The sequence below is a fragment of the Lynx canadensis genome, chromosome A2 (assembly GCF_007474595.2).
Source record: "Lynx canadensis isolate LIC74 chromosome A2, mLynCan4.pri.v2, whole genome shotgun sequence".
Lineage (NCBI taxonomy): Eukaryota > Metazoa > Chordata > Mammalia > Carnivora > Felidae > Lynx > Lynx canadensis.
Window position 1 is genome coordinate 7,027,643 of NC_044304.2, and position 22,733 is coordinate 7,050,375.

At 41.5% G+C, this 22,733-nt stretch overlaps 1 long non-coding RNA gene across 2 annotated transcripts; it reads left to right on the top strand.

Moving 5' to 3' along the window:
* Window positions 1-6,676: 6,676 nt before the first annotated feature.
* LOC115503521 lies at window positions 6,677-22,429 on the top strand. Of its 2 annotated transcripts, XR_004342905.1 has the most exons (5): window positions 6,677-7,033; window positions 17,538-17,719; window positions 17,815-17,993; window positions 18,726-18,806; window positions 22,377-22,429. It is a non-coding gene; the product is annotated as an uncharacterized LOC115503521 (long non-coding RNA). The 2 variants fall into 2 exon arrangements; XR_004342904.1 differs by having other exon boundaries at window positions 17,538-17,993.
* The last annotated feature ends 304 nt before the right edge of the window (window positions 22,430-22,733 follow it).

A 22,733-nucleotide genomic window follows, 5' to 3' on the forward strand; every position in this document is an offset into this window, starting at 1 on the left:
TGAGATCGTGACCTGAGCCAAAGTCGGATGCTTAACCAATTGAGCCACCCAGGCACCTTTCTGACACATGGCTGGCACCGCAAAATCTAATTAATGTTAGCTGTCAGGTGCTTGTGAAACCTCTGAAACAGTTCCCTCCCCCCCACACACACACACACAAATAGCATCCCGTTGCCCTATAAAATTTGTGGAGTAGGGTCGGGACTTTGCAGAGAATAGCTGTGCAGGACCTGGATTGTCACCCGACCTGTCCCCCCGTTTGTAAATTTCCCTGAATAAAACTGTATAAGTTGTATGGAGTCACCAGCTTTGTTTTTGGGTCTCAAAGTGCCTTCTCAGTGAAGAGACACTCCTCCTCCCCCACTTTGAAACAAGGAGCATGAGTAATGCTGAGCCACGCATAATCTTTTTTTTTTCAATATATGAAATTTATTGTCAAATTGGTTTCCATACAACACCCAGTGCTCATCCCAAAAGGTGCCCTCCTCAATACCCATCACCCACCCTCTCCTCCCTCCCACCCCCCCCCATCAACCCTCAGTTTGTTCTCAGTTTTTAAGAGTCTCTTATGCTTTGGCTCTCTCCCACTCTAACCTTTTTTTTTTTTTTTTCCTTCCCCTCCTCCATGGGTTTCTGTTAAGTTTCTCAGGATCCACATAAGAGTGAAACCATATGGTATCTGTCTTTCTCTGTATGGCTTATTTCACTTAGCATCACACTGTCCAGTTCCATCCACATTGCTACAAAGGGCCATATTTCATTCTTTCTCATTGCCATGTAGTACTCCATTGTGTATATAAACCACAATTTCTTTATCCATTCATCAGTTGATGGACATTTAGGCTCTTTCCATAATTTGGCTATTGTTGAGAGTGCTGCTATGAACATTGGGGTACAAGTGCCCCTATGCATCAGTACTCCTGTATCCCTTGGGTAAATTCCTAGCAGTGCTATTGCTGGGTCATAGGGTAAGTCTATTTTTAATTTTCTGAGGAACCTCCACACTGCTTTCCAGAGCGGCTGCACCAATTTGCATTCCCACCAACAGTGCAAGAGGGTTCCCGTTTCTCCACATCCTCTCCAGCATCTATAGTCTCCTGATTTGTTCATTTTGGCCACTCTGACTGGCGTGAGGTGATATCTGAGTGTGGTTTTGATTTGTATTTCCCTGATAAGGAGCGACGTTGAGCATCTTTTCATGTGCCTGTTGGCCATCCGAGCCATGCATAATCTTGTCTTTCTGACCTGCTTCTCTGTAACCTAATTCTCTCTCCCACTACTGCCATTAGACCGAACATGAGATCAACCCATGCCACTGCCAATGGAAATTATCTGTGGGGTGTTTCACAGGCACATCGGACTGAAACTTTCCACCAAAAAAACTCAAGGTCTTTCTTTTTTTTCCCCACCCTCTTTCTTTCCTTCCTTTTCTCCTCCTTTCCTTCCTTCCCTCCTTTCCTTTTAACATGTGATACCAGAGAGAGCAACACCATCAACAACATCAACAAAGCCCCACATGGAGTATCCTGGATGGTTAAGGAACAATAACATGATGTTAAAATAGGATTCCTAAATATGTTTATTAGCGCTTAGCAGAAGCTCTGTTATTACTCTTTATATATTAGTTTCTTTTCTTTCTCCCAATTAAAAGTAAATTCTGTGAATAGTGGGCCTTTGTTTTGTTTCAAACATCATACAAGTTCATAGAATCCAGCAGTTAATAAATGTTTGAACCCACAAATCAGTCAATCACAACAATGCTAAGAGTAGAATGAGAAATGATTTGGGGAGTGCAGACCTGTGTCACATTCACTCTCCCGGTCTCTGCCTGATACTAGACATCACATACACAAACTGAATATTTGTCACCGGATGAAATGTGCACAGTGCGTTACCCTTTGAAAGAAATCTATTCAAGAGCCCCACCCCCACCCCGCCAAGCTTATAGACAAAACTCACAGGTGTCTGCACTTGGCCCTAACTCTGCTTTTCTTGGTCAGGTGCCCTACATTCTTGGAAAGTAGATCCCAACTACAAAACATATTCTTCTCTAGCCTGACCACAACCCACATCCCAGATGAGCCGTGGACAGAGCCCCTGGAAAACCTGCCACCCCCCCCCCTCCTCTATGTGGCCAAGAGCTGACCCCCTCCCCATACCCATCCCTCCCTGCAACGGGCACAGCTGCAACCTTCCCACATCTTTCAAAACCCCTTAAAAGGCCCAGCCTGACAGAAATTTGGGTCAACATTTCTCTAGATGTCTGGCCCCTCTCCTCCCTTGGGGAGGGAATAAGCTCTGTCTTGCTGTTGCTCTACTCTTTGTGCAATTGTTTGCTACCCCCATCACTGGCCACCCTAACACCCTTTGTTTCTTTCATTAATCCTTCTGTTAATTTCAGAATGCCTTGTTTCTCTCATACATTTTACTGACATGGTACATTTAGGTCATTTGCCTCCTTAAAGCAAAACTCCATATTTAAAAGTAGTGTAAGTAGTGGAATATAATAAACAAGAACTCTGGTCAAGATAGCACGTTTCCCGCATGGTTAATAAAAAGGAATAATTACAGAAGGGCATATAACACACATCTTGGACAGTGTCGTGGGCTGAACTGAGTTCTCCCAGAATTCATGTTGAGATTGTGATCCCCAGCACCTAACGATGTGACTGTATTTGAAGAAACCCCTTAAAAGAGGTAAATTAAAATGGGTACATTAGGGTGAGCCTTTAGCCAATCTCACTGTAGGTCTTTATAAGAGATTTGGACACACAGAAACACACCAGGGGCATGCATGCACAGAGAAATTATCTGAAGAGGCAGCAGCAGGACAGCCATCTGCAAGCAAGTGACAGGGTTCCTGGAGGTACCAACCCTACTGGTACCCTGATCGTGGACTCCCAGCATCCACAATGACAAGGAAATTAATTCTGTTGATTATGTTCACTCACTATAGTATTGTATTATGGCAGCTCCAGCAAACACATACAGGCACCAACCCATACTTTCTTGTCACATCTTAGGCTTCAGCCATGTCTGCTGTAATTAGGTCAATGGAAGCCATGGAAAGTTTTGCACAGCTGCAGCTGGTCAGCACTTTGCCTCAGGCCCAAATCCCATACCTCCTGCTTCCTGCCCTGAATCTTCTGTGACACCACAATATGGGACACCTGAGGGAATCTACTCTGTATTCATTGATGTGCAACCCAGAACCACAGGAGGCATTAAATCTATCCAGGACCACCCTTGGCCAATAGAACTCATGTCTTTTTATCTACCAAGTGGCAAGTTCTGAGACACACTTCATAATTTATATCAGAAGGGTTTGGTGAGATGGGGCACCAGTCACCCATAGAGGGATCAAAATGATAATGATTCCTTTCATTGCCTTTCCTTCCTTCCCTGATTTACTCCCATTGTTCTGTATTCCTGCTCCCTAGGATCAAATTCTCCCCAAAAGCCCACCTGCACAGAGACTTTTTGATGAGGACCAGTTTTCTTTTTTTTTTTTTAATTTTTTTTTCAACGTTTATTTATTTTTGGGACAGAGAGAGACAGAGCATGAACGGGGGAGGAGCAGAGAGAGAGGGAGACACAGAATCGGAAACAGGCTCCAGGCTCCGAGCCATCAGCCCAGAGCCTGACGCGGGGCTCGAACTCCCGGACCGCGAGATCGTGACCTGGCTGAAGTCGGACGCTTAACTGACTGCGCCACCCAGGCGCCCCAATGAGGACCAGTTTTCAAAAAACACATCACAAGATGAAAGAAGGGTAGCCACATAGCATTTTGCTTAGGAAATACTAATAAATTTGTTAATGTTAATGATATAATACTAAACTATTAGCAACTATAATAACATGCCTCATTGTTTTATACCTCAGTGCCCTTGTATATGCTGTTTCTGATTTTAGAGTTGATTCAGCCATTCCAGTGATGAGAATTCACCACTTAATTACACTCATTCATGCAAAATGTTCTATGCACAAGGTTGTTTATTGCATGATTGTTTGTTATCTGAAAACATCGGGAACAACCTACCAGTCACTAGGGAACTATTTTGATAAAAGAGGGCACATGTACACAATGTGTACAATAAAAAAAAAAAAGCAAGATGTATGGTTTATCTACAATAAGCTACAACAGTAAATAAACAAATTGAGCCAAGTTGCAGTGTACAATATCAACACAGAAAAATCACCTGTGTTTCTATACACAACAACCAATCTGAAAATGAAATGTTTATAACTATAGTTACAACAGCATCAAGAAGAATAAAACACGTAAGGTTATATTTAACAATAGAGGTAAAAGATTTGTATATAGAAAACTAGAAAAATGTGGTGAAAAAATTACAGAAGACCTAATAAAACGCTGATGAGATAACACTAAACACCTATTAGAACAGCTAAAGTGAAAAACAATACTAAGTGTTGGTGACAATGCAGAGCAACTGGACCTCTCACATAATGACGGTGGGAATGGAAAATTGCACAACTACTCTAGTGGTGACTGGTAGTTTCCTCATTAGTTACATATACACTTACCATATGAAGCACTTCTCCCACCCCTAGCTGTTTTCTCGAGGGAATAAAATAATTTGTGTGCACACAAACACCTTTACAAGAATATTTATAGTGGCTGTATTCAAAATTGCCCATAACTAGGAATAACTGAAATGTCCTTAAGTGGATACATGGATTAAAAAAGTTGACGGGGCGCCTGGGTGGCGCAGTCGGTTAAGCGTCCGACTTCAGCCAGGTCACGATCTCGCGGTGCGTGAGTTCGAGCCCCGCGTCAGGCTCTGGGCTGATGGCTCAGAGCCTGGAGCCTGCTTCCGATTCTGTGTCTCCCTCTCTCTCTGCCCCTCCCCCGTTCATGCTCTGTCTCTCTCTGTCCCAAAAATAAATAAAAAACGTTGAAAAAAAAATTAAAAATAAATACATAAATACTGTCTAAAAAAAGATGAAAAAGAGTAAATTGTTGACATGTGAATCGTATCTCAATACAGCTGTTGCAAAACACAAAAGATAAACTCGAGATAATAGCTACATCAGTAAAAGCATCAAAAATTTCATGTCTCTGAAGAACCTTGAGAAGGAAGATGTAATAACCATTAGCTGCCATTATATTTTTACCATTCAGTGCTAAAGCATAGTATAAAATCATTGTTAAAAAAGAGTATGATATGACTCTAAGTATACATTGCTGTCACAGAAGTCTAGAAACCAAAACAGGTGTAAATAGAGCAATTCACTGTTTAATAAAAAGTGAAATTTCAAATTGTATGTCAAGGATAGTTTAGCAATAGATCATACTACAGTAAGCTATCTTTGGGACCCACTATCCCATACCACATACTAAGATAGATTCTTGGAGGAATAAACATTAAAATGTCATTAAAACTAATACACCTCAGAAGACAATGGAAAATCTGCATGTCGTCTAGGGTTTGAAGACAATTTTTTAAGGCAAGGCAAAAAAGCCAGAGATTATTTCTTCAAAAAGACTCCTCTGGCTACACAGAAATGAAGTATTTTATACCGAAACAAATTAAAGGTAAAAGTAGCAAAACAGTTATGCATTGAAGAGATGCGTAAAACACACTTGATAATGCACATAAGCAATTCTTGGTAAATGTACTAATAAATCAGGATTTAAAAGGACCTTTATTGGGGCGCCTGGGTGGCGCAGTCGGTTAAGCGTCCGACTTCAGCCAGGTCACGATCTCGCGGTCCGTGAGTTCGAGCCCCGCGTCGGGCTCTGGGCGGATGGCTCAGAGCCTGGAGCCTGTTTCCGATTCTGTGTCTCCCTCTCTCTCTGCCCCTCCCCCGTCCATGCTCTGTCTCTCTCTGTCCCAAAAATAAATAAACTTTGAAAAAAAAAAATTAAAAAAAAAAAAAGGACCTTTATTAACTTCATAACGACCACCCACTGAAATCCACATCACGCAGGACAATGGTAGAAACTTTAGAACTGTTGCTGAATAACTAAACATGCCTGGTATTGGTGCTGTCCCACAACTTAGTATGGAAACCCTGGCTCGTATTATGGCATGATTTGAAAAATAAAAAATCGAAATAAAAATACAGCTGTATATAGAGGAATTTACTACATAACAAGAAGAGAATTTCGAATCAGTAGGTCAAGGATAGTTTATCAATAGATCATACTACAGTTGGCTGTATTTCTCAAGAGAAGGGAGTAATGGATCCACTATCCCACACTACTATCCTACGAAAATACATTCATAAAATATCACCGAACGTAATACATTTTGAAGAAAATTATAAAATCTGTAAGTAATCTAGAGTTTGAAGAGAATTTTTAAGGCAAGGCGGGAAACCCAGAAATCCTTGTTAAAAAAGCGTCCTCTGGGACGACTCCTCCGCCCCCACCCCCAGCCTTGCCTTTCTGGCTTCTAAACACAGAACGGGCCTGGCTCCAGCCCCATTCGACTCCCTCGGGCCAGAACCCGCCCTCTGCCTTCGTGCTGGGCCAACTCCTGGGCCCTCAGCACCCATGGGTGACGACACTACCGCTTCCGGCCTTCAAAGCGTCGGGCGTGGCCGCAGCCCAAGCCCTGGAGCCCCGCCCCTTGCGGCGAGAGGCAGGAAGCGGAAGTGGCGTCACTGGCCCGCGGCGGTCTTTGACCCGTGGCGTAGCGCCTTTCCGAGCCTCTCCTCTTGGTCGTCTTGCGGTGCTTGGCGTTGTCGGTGAGGCCGCGTGCCAGGAAGGTTCGGATGCAAGGAGGGCGTTAAAGGACAGGTGTGGCCCGGCCTCCGAGGGGCCTCCTTAAAGAGGCCGGGTCCCCTCCGCTCGCCCCCTTCGCGGCCGCTGGCGCCCGCGATGGGCCGGCCGAGAGGAGCGGTGAGGGCGCACCTGCGAAGTGTTTTCGGCCACGGCGCCTCCTTGTTCAAACTCCTCCTAAGTAACCGTTGTGACTCTTCTCCAGGAGGATGAGAATTTCCGCTGGGCAAGTCAGGTTGGCCCGGCCCTGCGGTGGTCACCGCCCTGTCGCTCCTGGCTGTCCCGGTGAGCCCTGGGGAAGCGTTGGTTCAAAGGGCCCTTCCTCTAGAATGCAGAAAGACGCTTCTTGCGAGCATTTGGAATGTGTTTGCCGGTTCTTGTTGAGCGTCCCCTACAGGTAGAAAGAAAAGAGACTTGTTAGGTTCGAGGGTGTGCATATTTCTCTAGATAAATACGAACATGTGTAAGCCACAAGTCATCCTTCCAGATGAAAGTAGGAATGCTCAGCTGTCTTGTCCTCTGATCGTCCTGGGGCCCTGCCTCTCCCACAAACTATCAGAAGGGCCTCCAGGAGAAAAAGACGTTATGGGCTTTAAAGCGCTGGTTCCAGAATGACCGAGTTTACCCTTAACAAGATGTGTGGACTAAGTGTGGTCTTTGCCCTCAGTTTTTGTGCTGTAAAATCTGAAGCTTTCAACAGAATTTGATCATCCAGCACAGTGAATGTTGGTTATAGTAGTTTCACCCATTTTGACCATTTTGCATGTTTGCTCTCTGCATAACAATACATTTTACGGGGACTGTTTGAGAGTGTAAGTTGAAAATGAAATGCATACATGATACTTGACTTTTAAATACTTGGTAATGTATCTTGTAAAAGACGTTATCCTACTACAACCACAGTTCTTTCTTTGACCCAGGAAGATTGAAAATGAAAATGCCTCTTAAATCTGCTCCGTGTAAAAGCTGAACTTCCCCACATTATTCTAACATAAGTTTTTGGTAATTTTTGGATCTAAGACCCCGTCAGTTTATATATGATGATTATTTCAGTCTTTTAGTCTTTTTTTTTTTTTTAAGTGTGTTTATTTTGAGAGAGAACAAGTAGGGTAGGGGCAGAGAGAGTGGGGGACAGAGGATCCTAAGTGGGCTCCGTGCCGATTGTAGAAAGCCCAGTGTGGGGTGTGAACTCACAAACCGTGAGATCATGACCTGAGCCAAAGTTGGAGAGGCTTAACCGACTGAACCACCCAGGCCCCTCTTTTAATCTTTTTTAACCTACTGTATTCCTTTTTGTTTGTGCATTACATTGGCTTTTTATGAGTCTTATGTGTTCTTTTAGAAAGTCACACATTTTGAAAATTCTGATTTTATTTTTCACAATATTTTTAGATGTTTCCTCCATTTCTTGTATTTTCTCTCAACTGGTAATTGGGTCCAGAACAGAGGGTGGCAAACTTTTTGTCTGGAAAGGTCCAGAAAGTAATTACTTGATGGTCTGCAGGCCATAAGGTATCAGAATTACTCAGCTCTGCCTTTGTAGTTTTCAGGCAGTAACAGATCTGAGTCAACAAATGGGGATAGGTGTTCCAAGAAAACTATTTAGCAATCGGCCTTGTGACCAACATGTGCCAGTTCCTGATGTAGAGGCTTCAAACATCGTTTCCAAATATCCTATAGATGATGTTGTGTACATCAAATTGCATTCCATCAGGAAGACTTGAATTTATACCATTCCTCAGATGCCCAGTTTGATTGCCTGCTTAAGTTAGTGATCACCAGAGCACTCTGTTTTCAAGATAGACTTTTCCTTTGGAATAACAAAAGTCACACATGGGGTGACTTTTTTTTTTTTGAGAGAATGCATAAGCACGCCCACTTAGGGGAGGGGCAGAGGAAGAGAGAATCTTTAAAAAAAATTTTTTTTTTTAATGTCTATTTATTTTTGAGTGAGAGAGACAGAGTGTGAGGGGGGAGGGGCAGAGAGAGAGGGAGACAGAATCTGAAGTAGGCTCCAGGCTCTGAGCTGTCAGCACAAGAACTGAACGCGGGGCTTGAAATAGTAGACCACAGACTGTGAGATCATGACCTGAGCTGAAGACGGATGACCAACTGACTGAGCCACCCAGGCGGAGAGGGAGAGAATCTAAATCAGGCTCCATGCCCAGGCTGGATCACACTGTTTCTAAAATAATACAATATAGTATATACTATATATGTAATATTACATAATCATACTCTAAAGTTAAATAATATTTATTATTACACTTAATGTATATATGCTTTAAAAAAGATGTTTAACCAACTGAGCCAACCAGGCATCCTGGGTTTATTTTGATACTCATAAGATTCTGAGTATTTTTGAGTATTCTTTCTAAGTACATTTTTTTTTTTTTGAGAGAGAGAGGGCACATGGTGGCGTGGGGGGAGAGGGAGAGAAAGAATCTTAAGGAGGCTCCATACTCATCACAGAGCCTGACACAGGGCTCCATCCCATGACCCAGAGATCCTAACCTGAGCCAAAATCAAGAGTCAGATGCTCAAAGGATGAGTCATTCAGACACTCACTAACAATTGCTTTAGTTCTGTTAATACATGTGTGAGTAAATTTTTGTGTATAGTGTTTCAATTTGTGGGGGTGTGTTTCAAGGTAAGGGTAAGCTGCTCAGGTTGGTTTTCTTGGTCAAAGGGCAAGTATACAGGGCCCCCTGGATGGTTCAGTTGGTTCAGCAGCCACCTCCTGTTATCAACTCAGGTCTTGATTTCAGGATCATGAATTTAAGCCCCATGTTGGGCTCCATGCTGGGCCCAGAGCCTACTTAAAAAAAGAAAAAAGGACAAATGTACATACTTTTAGATGGATACTATAAATTCTGTTAGAAAATTATTGTGGCATGTGTCAGTTTGTGAATCACCTTTTTAAAACTTCTAAAAATTAAGGAGAAACATAAGAATTTTTATTTATATTGTCTAGGCACTTGTTTCAAAAAGAATATTGTGTCCGTTTTTATCTGAGTACTCAAATGCCTTTGCAGAAGTACAATGTTTTGCTTTATGTTATAGTGTGTGCAAACATTTTATGTGAGACTTAAGTGGTTTTTATGTTGTAACTCTATTTTTGTCTTCCTTTTCTTTGTACTGTACTGTAACATTTTTGGTAGTTAGTAGAAATTGTCTCACATCCCACAAGGGGTCATTGAGTTCCTTTAATAAACTAGACTGTGTTCTTGGGACAGGGAAGTAATGGCCATCAAAACATAGTACTGCCACCATACGGCTTCTAGTCTATCTGAGAGTACAGACTTCAAGTGAATACTGGCAAGTTTGTGACAGGAACATAAGAATGGCACAATATGAGGTGGTAATACCTATCAGGAGGGATTGATACAGATTATATATATGTGTGTTTGGATATATTTATATATTTTTTAATGTTTATTTTTGAGAAAGACACCACGAGTGGGGGCAGGGGCAGAGAGAGAAGAGGACAGAGGATCTGAAGCAGTGTCTGCACCGACAGCAGTGAGCCCCAAACTCATGAACCTTGGGATCATGACCTGAGCCAAAGTTGGACGCTTAACCGACTGAGCCACCGAGGCGTCCTGGGAGGGACTGATATTTAACTTCTAAAGGGAAGCAGAGCAGGATTTACCTAGGCAGATTTTGAATGGGGGTGAGGATTTGTAGGGTGGGTAAGAAGGATGTCAGGTGAAGGGAACTTCATGAGCAAAATAGAGCTTAGTGTATTTCTTGAACTGATGGAAGAGTGTTGGGAGAAGGTGAACAGACAGCGAGTGGTGAGAGATGGAGTAGAGGACAAGGGCAGGACCAGGGGAAAGAGTAAGGCAGTCTAGCCAGTATTCTAAGGCCATCGACACTTCTGAAGTGCCTAAGCAGGGGAATGATTTTAATCCATTTACAACATAGAATTCACTAACTCCCACTTTGGGCATGGATAAGAGTGAGGGTATGGAGTCAGGATAGAATTTTAGGATGCATAAGTTTTATCTTTATTTATTTATTATTTTTTTTTTTAAATTTTTTTTTCAACGTTTTTATTTTATTTTTGGGACAGACAGAGACAGAGCATGAACGGGGGAGGGGCAGAGAGAGAGGGGGACACAGAATCGGAAACAGGCTCCAGGCTCTGAGCCATCAGCCCAGAGCCTGACGCGGGGCTCGAACTCACGGACTGCGAGATCGTGACCTGGCTGAAGTCGGACGCTTAACCGACTGCGCCACCCAGGCGCCCCTTTATTTATTTATTATTAAAGAAATACTTTTTTAATGTTTATTTTGAGAGAAAGGGAGGGAGGAGCAGAGAGATCTAGTTTAAAGGGTTCAAGGGGCACCTGAGTGGTTCCGTCGGTTGAGCATCTGACTTCGGTTCAGGTCATGATCTTGCAGTTGACGAGTTTGAGCCCCACGTCGGGCTGTGTGCTGACAGCTCAGAGCCTGGAGCCCGCTTCAGATTCTGTGTCTCCCTCTCTCTCTGCCCCTCCCCCGCTCATGCTCTGTCTCTCTCTGTCTCAAAAATAAATAAACATTAGAAAAAAAATTTAAAGATTGTTATTGATTCTTCTCGAAATGTTTGTTAGAATTCACCAGGGAGCCAGTTGATCCTGCTCTTCTGATTTTTGGGAGTTTTTTTAATTACTTGTTGATGCAAAAATGAACAAAGCTTTTAGAATTTCTAAATAAAAAAATTTAAAAAAAAAAGGAAGAGAGTTTTATTCCCACTGCCTGGGATACACAGTCTTCACCAAAGCATGGTAGCTCCAGTAAAGGAACATTTAGTGTAGGGTTGTATAGATCTTTTACATAAAAGGTTGCAAATTATTAGACAAAGGACATTTCAGAAAGCTGCAGACCTTACTGTAAGACTCTAGTATACGCAGGGCCATCTGACTTTAATCTTATAGGAACCAGGGAACTTTCTTCTTTTTTCTTATCTTTCGTGTTTGGAATGTTTGGTTTTCTTTCTCTTTTTTTCTTTCTTTTTTTTTTCTTTTTTTTTTTTTAAATTTACATCCAAGTAGTTAGCATATGGTGCATTAATGATTTGACAAGTAGATTCCTTAATGCCCCTTATCCATTTAGCCCATGCCCCCTCCCACAACCCCTCCAGCAACCTTCTGTTCTCCATATTTAAGAGTCTCTTATGTTTTGTTCCTGTCCCTGTTTTTATATTATTTTTGCTTCCCTTCCCTTAGGTTCATCTGTTCTGTGTCTTAAAGTCCTCATATGAGTGAGGTCATATGATATTTGTCTTTCTCTAACTAATTTCGCTTAGCATAATCCCCTCCAGTTCCATCTACACAGTTGCAAATGGCAAGATTTCATTCTTTTTGATTGCTGAGTAATACTCCATTGTCTATATGTATACCACATCTTCTTTATCCATTCATCCATCAATGGACATTTGGGCTGTTTCCATACTTTGGCTATTGTTGATAGTGCTGCTATAAACATGGGGATGCATGTGCCCCTTTGAAACAGCACACCTGTATCCCTTGGGTAAATGCCTAGTAGTGCAATTGGTGGGTCATAGGGTAGTTCTACTTTTAGTTTTTTGAGGAATCTCCACACTGTTTTCCAGAGTGGCTGCACCAGTTTGCATTCCCACCAGCAGTGCAGAAGAGATCCTCTTTCTCCGCATCTTGCCAACATCTTTTGTTGCCTAAGTTGTTAATGTTAGCCATTCTGACACGTGTGAGGTGGTATCTCATTGTGGTTTTGATCTGTATTTCCCTGATGATGAGTGATGTTGAGCATTTTTTCAACCAATGTGTCGGTTGGCCATCTGGATGTCTTCTTTGGAGAAGTGTCTCTTCAAGTCTTTTGCCCGTTTCTTCACTGGATTATTTGCTTTTTGGGTGTTGAGTTTGATAAGTTCTTTATGGATTTTGGATACTGACCCTTTATCTGATATATCATTTGCAAATATCTTCTCCCATTCTGTCAGTTGCCTTTTAGTTTTGCTGATTGCTTCCTTCACTGTGCAGAAGCTTTTGATTTTGATGAGGTCCCAGTAGTTCATTTTTGCTTTTGTTGCCCTTGCCTCCGGAGACGTGTTGACTAAGAAGTTGCCGTGGCCAAGATCAAAGAGGTTTTTGCCTGCTTTCTCCTTGAGGATTTGGGTGCATCAACTTTTAAGGGCAGTAGGTACAAAGCAGTAATCCGAATGCTTTGGCATACTAAGATCTCTCATTCTGTGTCATTTCCATTTGATGATAGAATGCTACTGCCTGTGCCCAGTCTCATAAGATAGGCACGTCAGACAATACCCAGTTTGTGACGGGACACTAAATCCGCTTGGTCACTTGATGTCTCATGGTTACTTATTTAGTCTCTACCATGTATTTATTAGTGGTAAGCCATAAGTTGTTCCTGAAAAGAGTAGGTATATGTAGAAGAGGTCATAGGTTTGCTCCAACCTACAAGACTATGCCACGAATCTCCTTCTCGTGGTTGCCAGAGACTACCAACAACTTCCTGTTTACTGTGGACAATTCAAGTGCCTTGGGAAATGATGGCTCACAGGGATTAAGTGCTTGAGAAGTTTGTACTGCTGCCAGAACTTGCTGCAGAATGCTCTCACTCTGGTCACACTTAAATCTGGAGGCCTTATAGGTGACTCTGTAGATGTATTAAAGTACATTCAAATGTGGTATATGTTACCTCTAATCAAGAAGTTGTGTCAGGGGCACCTGGGTGGCTCAGTCGGTTAAGCATCTGATTTCGGCTCAGATTATGATCTCAGTTTGTGCATTCGAGCCCCGCCTTGGGCTCCACACTGACAGTGTGGAGCCTGCTTGAGATTCTCTCTCTCCTTCTCTCTGCCCCTCCCCAACTCATGCTTTCTCTGTCTCTCAAAATAAATAAAAATAAGTTCTCTGTCAAATGGTATGCCTTTTGGTGGGGGGAGCAGAAGGCATTACGTACAGTAACTTGGACCAATTCCTCATGGGGCTGTCTTGACATACCTGCCCCTGAACTTGGTTGAGTTGGTATACCACTCCTTTGTGCATGTTTTATAAAGATGTGTAAAGTATCTGCTACTTTCATTGGATCCAATCCCCGTAATGTCCACATGGTGGACCATGTGTTGTGTTGTGGAAAGTCAAGACCTTTGAGGACTGTGTTTTGGCAGGGTACAGGAGAATGGACACAGCCCTGGGCCAGTGCTGTGGAGGTACACTCTCGGTCTTGCCAGGTAAAAACCAGATGCTTCCAGTTATTTTATGAAATTTGTATGGAGAAAAGGGCGTTACCTACATCAGTAGCTGCATTCCAGATGCCAGAGTTGGTGCTCGTTTGTTCCAGTAATGATACTATATTTAGAATCAGCATTACTAATCTTGTTTCCCAATACCTTTGAGGAAAGGGTGGCTTCTGGGCCTTCAGCATAGATTGACGAAGGAGGTCTGTGCAGGCCACACATGATATATACAGGCAACATTGCTGTCTCTAGGATTGGCTCCTTCATGTTATGCCAGGGAAACTTTGCCTTATCGTCATCATTAACCGTAGGTCAGCATGGAGTCCAAATTTCAACCATCCTACCAAAATAAGCTGTTAGAGCCATCCCCAAATTCATGAGCTAATATGTCAAATCCAAATTTTCTAGTATGTACACCCATGTCTTTGAAACAGCTCTGTCTTACATGATACTCTATCCTCCTTGGTCTAACACCCTAAAATCCATTTTCACACATGTTCCTCAAGATTTTTATGATACATGTTGGTGGAGTTGGAGTTATTTTTGCAGCTATTGTCTTCTACCTTATAGTTTATACCTGTCCCACGGGATTTTGTATTAATTGTGAATCTAGAGACATAGCAAGTGGTTGTGGTGGATCTTAAGAACAAGCATTTCCTTGCCGAGTATCTGCACCAAGTGAGATTATCAAAGCTTTGTCAAATAGAAGAAGGCTAGTCTCCTCAGAAACTAAGGGACAAGCTACCTTCCTGACAAGAGAGGTTCAGTGTCTTGTGGCTTCCTACTCATGCGTTTGATCCGGGTCAAGTAGGTGTCCCCATTTCAAAGTTCACCTGTCATTTTTTTTCCTGACTAATACCTTCATTTTCACATCAAAAACTAGATGAGACTGACCTTAGCTGCTGTTGTACAAATACATTTGATAAGTAATACAAAACATGGGTTCTCTGAAAAGATTCATAAAACAGACACATGTTAGGCACAGTGTGATTTGGAATTGCTCCTCTGCCAAGGCAAGAAGGAGGGAACAGACCTGATGGACTTGAGTGTTTCCCACCAAGACACTGTTGAGAGTACACAGTATTTGAAATGTATTCTGAGGGGTTTTTGGTCAAAACCTTGGCATTCTTCTTCTTACCTTTTTGTATCAAAGGTAGACCAACCAATGGTTCTCTTTTCTGTCTTTACCTTACCCAGAAACCAACAATGTAGTGTATGTGTGTGTGTTATAACCCTTTTTTCTTGCATGCTTGATTGATTTCCCATATCACTTATGAGGTGATATATCAATTATTAGTCTTTTCCCAAGGGAGTGTTGGATCTTTAAGGTCTAGTATACTTTCTGTGTACGGTGCTCATTTGTGCTCATTGCCGGGTACTGGGATGTGATTTCTTATTCATAGAAAGGATAAAGGAATAAGTTCTGAGAGATGAGAGCTTAAAAGAAAGCCCAGAGCTTCAAGGTTCTGCAGCATCCATTAAGAAAAAAGTTTAAGTGTGTCAACCAAATAAAATATTTCATTTTTTTCTTTTCTTCATATGCCTAACAACAGTCTAGACCAGGGCTAATGCAAGTGTAATGTGTAGATCATATATAATTAAAATGTTTTCAGTGCCCACGATAAACAAAGTGAAAGAAGTGTCTTTTTTTTTTTTATGTTTGTTTATTTTTGAGAGAGAGAGCGACAGAGCACAACTTGGGGAGGAGCAGAGAGAGAGAGGGAGACACAGAATCAGAAGCAGGCTCCAGGCTCTGAGCTGTCAGCACAGAGCCCGATGTGGGGCTCGAACCCACAAACTGTGAGATTGTGACCTGAGCCGAAGTCGGTTGCTTAACCAACTGAGCCACCCAGGCACCCCAAAAGTGTCATTATTTCTAAGAATATATGTTATTTTACCAGATATATATATTTTTTAAGTTGTATTTATTTTGAGAGACAGTGCAAGCAGGGGAGGGACAGAGCAGAGGGGAAGGGGGACAGAGGATCCAAAGCAGGCTGTGTGCTGACAGCAGAAAGCCTAATACGGGGCTCAAACTCACAAACCATGATATCGTGACCTGAGCTGTAGTCTGATGCTTAACCAACTGAGCTACCCAGGTGTCCGTTTACCAGATATATCCTAAATATCATTTCAGTATGTAACCAATATTTAGAATTTGAGGTATTTGACATTCTTTCCTTCAAATTCAGTCTTCAAAATTCATTGGACACTAAATTTGGTCAGATATACTTCTCTTTATATCTTACAAAATTTACCACTGAAAGACTGAATTAAAAATCCAAGTTATCTCAGGGTTGCCTCGGTGGCTCAGTTGGTTAACCGTCTGACTCCATTTCCACTCAGGTCAGGATCTCACGGTTTGTGAGATCGAGCCCTGCATCGGGCTCTGAGCTGACAGCAAAGAGCCTGCTTGGTACTCTCTCACTCCCTCTCTCTCTGCCCCTCCCCTGCTCACGCTTGCTCTCTCTCTCTCTCTCTCTCAGTTGATGTTACTGATACTGCTATAGGGCATACCATTTTTAGTGTGTTTCTCATACATCATCTACACAGAGCCAACGTATGATGATTGATGACTGATAACATTTACTGATTAATGGTAAATACAAAACACAACTCCAGATTACCTGGTGTCCATGGGGATGGCTGTCTGTACTTGTATTCATAAGATACCCTGAAATGGTCTTGGTGTCAGAGAAAGGAATGTTGGGTAAGTTATTCTGTCACCCTTACAGGATGGCAGCCATTGATTTGTCCTCTGGTAAGTCCTGTTGATACCCCTTGTTTTTAATAGACTCAGCTTTAGATCACCCTTGCAGACTGGTCTGGGCCTGAGCAGTTATGCTGCTGGCCCTTTAAGGAGGAGTCAAAATGGGCCAACGACTGTGTTTTCTAAGTCGTCTTACTGATATGTGTACATTGGGAAGAGGTACTACATAACTTTTTTATTATATTGCTTTGGGCAGAAAATGAGTCCCATTTCTCGGGGCTTAAATTTCCTTCCCTGTCAAATTGACTTCCTCTTTTCCTCACGGGCAGCATGGATCACTATCCCCTTTTCAGTTCTAGGTGAGACAAGACCACGCTGGCATCCTATAACAGTAGTCTGTGTTTGCGGGAGATTTCTTGAGAGTTTTGGGAATTTCACACTAGAATAGAAAGACTTCTAGGCAGGTGAATGCGAGAATTATGGTCCTCTCTGGGTATACGTGGCTTCTTTGTTTTCTTCTATGTTTTCTTTCTGCCTTCCTGAGGAAAAGATAAAAGTAGGAAGGATGGTGGCTGACTGGCTGAGAGATTGTTCTTGGCTAGGCAAAAAGTATGTCCTTGTACAAAAGGACATATCTGTATTCACCAGATGGACACATTTCCTCCCAGGTGGACCGATCTCCAGAGCTTCTTAAAGTCACTCAAAGACTGAGTGTCTATTGAATTTCCCCACAGAATAGAACCTTTCATATTGGTGGTACGGGAATACTCTGAAAATAATTTGAGCGTTTCAGTAAGTACTAACTAAACTTGACTCTCATGATGGTGACCTTTTTTATCTATCGTGTGTTCTCACAGATGATATGGAAGATGGAGGTGTGCTTTTCTCAAAGAATTGATCCATTCACGACCGTTTATCAGGTGTCTACAGTGTGTTCGGGCATGTGCTGCATTAGAGGGAAATAAGAAAAGAGCTCCGAGTCCAGGTGTGGTGAGACAAGGTCATGTTTAAGAGTTTCCATTGAAGCCATGTGACTGGAGTGAGTATAGGTATTTAAAATATTTAGAACCATTGACCCTTGGAGTATGAGAGACCTTGAAACTCTGTATTACTGTTTCTCTCATCCTTGTTCAGTGAACATTGATGATGTTCCTTGATCCAAGCCATTACATGTGCGGTTATTTAGGATTCAGTGACCTTTGGTGATGTGCCTGTGGACTTCACCTTGGAGGAATGGACTCTTCTGGACCCCTCTTAGAGAACCTTACGCAGAGATGCAGTACTGGATGGAGAACTCCCAGAACCTGAGTACGGTGGGTAAGGCTGCCATTATTCCTATAGCCTGCTGTTGAACAGATACATATTATTTCCTCATTGTGTTGCAGGATGGGTGATGTCAGATCTGAACACAAGTGACACACAGTTGCTTCACTGATGTGTTCTAATCCAGTGTGAGTGCTGTCAAAATGTGGTCTTTGGACAGACAGCATCACCGTCTCTGTTAGAAATGGACATTCTCACATTCCACTGGCATCTGTTACAGTGGTGGCAAGTGGGACCCAGTCATCTGTTTTTAACAAATAGTCCACGTGATTCTGATGCACACTAAAATTTGGGAACCACTGGTTAATGGTTTCTCTATGAAAGTGAAAATCTCTTTGTTGCCCTTACTCTATTTCCTATCTCAATAAAAGTGTTAGTGCATTGTAAATGTGTGTATAAGCCTGAATGTGGGTTTCCAGGCTCAGAGGGAACCAGTCTTTTCAGGGTACAGAGTATATTTGCATTTTTTTAATTAAAATTGTTTTAAGTTTATTTATTTAAGTAATCTTTACACCCAATGTGGGGCTCGGACCCATGATCCGGAACTCAAGAGTTAACACATTCTTCCAACTGAGCCAGCCAGGTGCCCCTGTATTTGCATTTTTATCTCATTTGAAATAATTTTATTGCTGTCATGGGTAATAAAACACCTAATTCATAGGAAGGTTGGTTATCTCTTGCATGAGTCTCTCTTCCATTAAGATCTCTTTCTCCATGAATAGGTTATCAACTCTTTAAACACACTTTTATCTCATGGTTGGAACAAGAAGAGTTGAGGACAATGGAGAGAGGTATTCCTCAGGGTGAGTGTGAAGAACATCCCTCATCAATGAGAAGTTCAGTATGTTTGGAAATGTAACAAGAGGCTTCTTACGAGGTATAGTTGACATATAACATATTAGTTCCAGATACAACATAATGATCCAATATTTGTATATATTTTGAAATGACTAACACACTAAGTTTAGTTAAAATCTATCACCATATATAGCTACAAAGTTGTGGGGTTTTTTTGTGATGAGAACTTTTTTTTTTTTTAAGATTAAGTTTAAAAAAAATTTTTTTAACGTTTATTTATTTTTATTTTTGAGACAGAGAGAGAGCATGAACGGGGGAGGGTCAGAGAGAGGGAGACACAGAATCTGAAACAGGCTCCAGGCTCTGAGCTGTCAGCACAGAGCCCGATGCGGGGCTCGAACTCACAGACCACGAGATCATGACCTGAGCCAAAGTTGGCCGCTTAACCGACTGAGCCACCCAGGCGCCCCGTGATGAGAACTTTTAAGATTTACTCTTAGCAACTTTGAAATATAAAGTACAGAGGCGCCGGGGTGGCTCAGTCAGTTAAGCATCTGACTCTTCATTTCGGCTTGGGTCATGGTCTCACAGTTTGTGGGTTCAAGCCCCGCATCAGACTCTGCGCTGACGGCACAGAGCCCGCTTGGGATTCTCTCTCTCTCTCTACCTCTCCCCCACTCACTCTCTCAAAAGTAAATAAAAAAAAGAAATATAAAATACAGTATTATTAACTATCATCACCATGCTGTATAGTCCATTCCCATGACATTTATAACCAGAAGTTTATACCTTTTGACCCTTTCACCCATTTCACTCAACCCCCACCCCCTCCTCTGGCAACCACCAATCTGTTCTCTGGATGTTTGAACTTTGTAGTGGTTTTTTGTTTCGATTTTTTTGATTCCACATACCAGTGAGATGATATTTGTGTTTTTTTTACTTATTTCACTTAGCATAAAACCTCAAAGACCATTCATATTGTAAATGGCAAGATTTCTTTCTTTTTATGAGTGAATAGTATTCCATTGTGTATATATACCACATTTTCCTTATTTCTTCATCTGTTAGTGAATACTTAAGTTGTCCCCATATCTTGGCTGTTGTAAATAATGCTGCAATGAACTTGAGGGTGCATGTATCTTTATCAGTTAGTGTTTTTGATTTATTTGGATAAATTCCCAGAAGTTGAATTGTTGGGTCATATGAGAATTTTTTTTTTTTTTTAATGTTTATTTTTGAGAGAGAGAATACAAGCACGGGAGGGGCAGAGAGAGAGAGAGAAGGGGACAGAGAATCTGGAGCGGGCTCTACACTGGCAGCGGTGAACCCAACATGGGGCTCGAAATCACAAACCACGAGATCATGACCTGAGTTGAAGTCAGCTGCTCAACCCACTGAGCCACCCAGTTGCCCCAATGATCGTTCGATCGTTCTATCTATCTATCTATCTATCTATCTATCTATCTACATGTAGAATCATCACACAAGTCTGTTCACTTTATGAAAATTAATCATGGTATACATTTAAGAGTTTTTGTAGTTTCCTTTATTATTTACTTTACATCCAAGTTAGTTAGCATATGGTGCAATAATGATTTCAGGAGTAGATTCCTTAATGCCCCTTACCCATTTAGCCCATCCTCCCTCCCTGTTTTTATATTATTTTTGCTTCCCTTCCCTTATGTTCATCTGTTTTGTATCTTAAAGTCCTCATATGAGTGAAGTCATATGATTTTTGTCTTTCTCTGACTAATTTCACTTAACATAATACCCTCTAGTTCCATCCACGCAGTTACAAATGGAATGATAGTTCTATTTAAACTGTTCGAGGCCATATGGTATAAGTAGGTTTAAACCTGTCCTGAGTTGATGGATGCTCCATATCTCATTGAACCAGTCTCTTCGTCCTGAGAACAGGTTAGTTCAGTTAAAGATTTGTGTCTTATTTCAGGAGGCAGTGATACAGGTGGGTTACCCAAGTTAGGCCTATATGGTACAAGCAGTTGGGTATTTAATAAGAAACATTTCTGTGGAAACAAAAGAAAATAAAAAAGGTTAATGGTTGGAGTAGATTGTAATCCCAGCCTTTGAGTGCTGAAGGTAGCCAGTCAAGATTTCTAGATGCCAGACTTGACGCATGTTCAGATGCACTGAGGGCAGGCAGTATTTAAGCTGATGGATTTTACTTGTTTGCAATTTGAGGGTCTCTGGTGATCGGAGTGGCCCACATGGCAGCAGGTATGAAGATGGTCCAGCTGCTGTGGTGATTTCTCTTTTTTATCAGGTTATCTCACCTTAGCTGATGTGGCTTTGTGCCAAGGGCAGTTTTATTTCTCAACGATTCCAAGTTATAAGGGTAGGGGAAAAAGTTGGAAATGTTCGTTTGGAGAGTTGTAGCCAGATACTGGAGGAAACAAAAAGAATTTAGTATCCAATCTAGTTTACAGACAGGAAACAAAGCCTTAAAGACAATTAACAACACTAGAATTTGATACCCACAGAGGTGTATTACTGAAATGCAATTTTTTCTCTATAAACAGTTACCCCATTTGTATCAGATAATTAAAACAACACTAATTTATTTGTGAAATAAGTTTTGTCTCATTAAATTTGGCTTGATTATTTAAGTGCAGCAAGAATACTGATTGACCATATAGGCTCCTTTAAGTCTGCTTCGATGGAACTTTTGAGAGCAGGGGAGGGGCAGAGAGAGAGAGGGAGAGAGAACATCCCAAGCAGGCTCCACACTGTCAGCACAGAGCTCTGTGTAGGGCTCGAATCCACAAGCCATGAGATCATGACCTGAGCTGAAATCAAGAGTCAGATGTTTTTATTGTTTGGCTTGAATCCACTTTTTCCATTAATTCTATAAATTTTTACCCAGTTCAGTTTTAGGATCTTACAGTTATTAGAAATCTGTACTTGACAAAAATTCCTTTTCATGAATCTCCTTGAAAATGACCACTTTTGGGGCGCCTGGGTGGCGCAGTCGGTTAAGCGTCCGACTTCAGCCAGGTCACGATCTCGCGGTCCGTGAGTTCGAGCCCCGCGTCGGGCTCTGGGCTGATGGCTCAGAGCCTGGAGCCTGTTTCCGATTCTGTGTCTCCCTCTCTCTCTGCCCCTCCCCCGTTCATGCTCTGTCTCTCTCTGTCCCAAAAATGAATAAACGTTGAAAAAAAAAAAAAAATTAAAAAAAAAATAAAAAAAAAAAAAAAGAAAATGACCACTTTTATAGACACTTGCAAAGCAGTGCAGTAAAACAGTAACTATGTATAAATGAAAGAAGACTTTAACCATTGCCATTTTTAAGGTCAGATGAAAGAGAGTTGATTAAATTTATCAGGAAATTTGGTTATTTCTGTGACACATTTTAAGATAATAACTAGAATTATAAGTGATAGCATACAAGTTTATGTCAGGTTTTTAAGAATTTCTTACAATTTCTTATTAATAATGTATTTGTTATAACTTGTATTAATTACATTTACCCACAGTATAACCTAAGAAGGTTTATTACGTATTTGATATGGTTAACATACCATTTAACCTAATTAGTTTAATCTCTCTCTTATAAGGAAACAGAACAAATCTTTTGGGGTGTTCCAGGAGCCCTCTGGAAAAATGCCAGGTGAGTTCAGCATTAAGACTTCACTTAGAATTTGAATTTTGGAAAGTTTGTCAAAAATATCAAAAGGTTTTGGGATGCCTGGCTGGCTCAATTATTAGAGCATATGACTCTTGATTCAGGGTTGTGAGTTCTAGCCCTACATTGGGTGTAGAGATTAAAAATAAAATCTTAAAAACAAGGTTTTAAAACAGTTTGTCAAATAAGGTAATTCACTATGAAGCAATACTTAATTATCCATTTAACCAAAATGACAATAAAAGATTTTAGAGCCAAATATAGAAAGTTACTTATGAGCAAAACTCAG